This window comes from Acanthisitta chloris, unplaced genomic scaffold, assembly GCF_000695815.1.
Source record: "Acanthisitta chloris isolate BGI_N310 unplaced genomic scaffold, ASM69581v1 scaffold20094, whole genome shotgun sequence".
Taxonomy (NCBI): domain Eukaryota; kingdom Metazoa; phylum Chordata; class Aves; order Passeriformes; family Acanthisittidae; genus Acanthisitta; species Acanthisitta chloris.
Genome location: NW_008671321.1, coordinates 7,178 through 8,015, shown reverse-complemented (window position 1 = coordinate 8,015; position 838 = coordinate 7,178). Strand labels below are relative to the sequence as shown.

General features: G+C 43.2%; 1 protein-coding gene across 1 annotated transcript in view; it reads left to right on the top strand.

The window, feature by feature from the left end:
• Window positions 1–838, top strand: part of ADAP1 (ArfGAP with dual PH domains 1) — a 44,317-nt gene that overhangs the window by 39,007 nt on the left and 4,472 nt on the right. The window lies entirely within an intron of this gene.

Sequence of the window (838 nt, the reverse complement as noted above, 5' to 3'; positions counted from 1 at the left end):
CAGCACCTCACAGGGAAGAATTTAATCAAACCCCATTTCTGGCAATGGAAGATCAATATTCCAATAAGCAATTGACTGCTGGAAGTCAGTGTGGGTTTCAGCCTCTGCTTTTCTGCAGGGTGAGGCCCTACCTTACATCACAATCAAGGAAACCCATAGATAAATATATATTTATATGGTGAGATACTGTCCCAGGGTGCCCAGGGAGGCTGTGGCTGCCCCAACCCTGGCAGTGTTCACAGCCAGGTTGGCTAAAGCCTTGAGCAACCTGCTCTGGTGGGAGGTGTCCCTGCCCAGGGCAGGGGGTTGGGGCTGGGTGATCTCTAAGCTCCATTCCAACCCTTAAAATTCTATGATTCTGTGACATCTAGAGAGAGAGAAAGAGAGATGCATCTATATCTGTCTCCATCCATGAAGTTGGTGACTGTATGAGGTAGCAACATTTTAACATTACAGCTCATTGTTCATTACTTCCAGCCTGGTTTGGTCATCATTAACTTCAGGAGTGAATTCCTCTTGCTGATCCTCTTTGTGATGCTATCTGGGGTCTCCTTAGCTGCTTAGGGTAGGAAAGCAAGTGATAAGTGAGTTAACCTCAGACAAATAGGTCAGAGTTTCCCAATACATTGTTTGTCTATTCCTATTATGTTTTGGTTTTTCCCCTTCAGCTTGAAGTAGCTTAACAAACCAAAGCTTTTATATTTTTGAGGATGGCTATTTTGGCCCATTGGACCATTTTTGAGATACCCTAATTCAACTCCTTAAAACTGAGATCTCAAAACTGCACGTAAGAGCCTCTTTGAAACATAAAAAAGTTTAAATCTTATTGAAGTCTGAC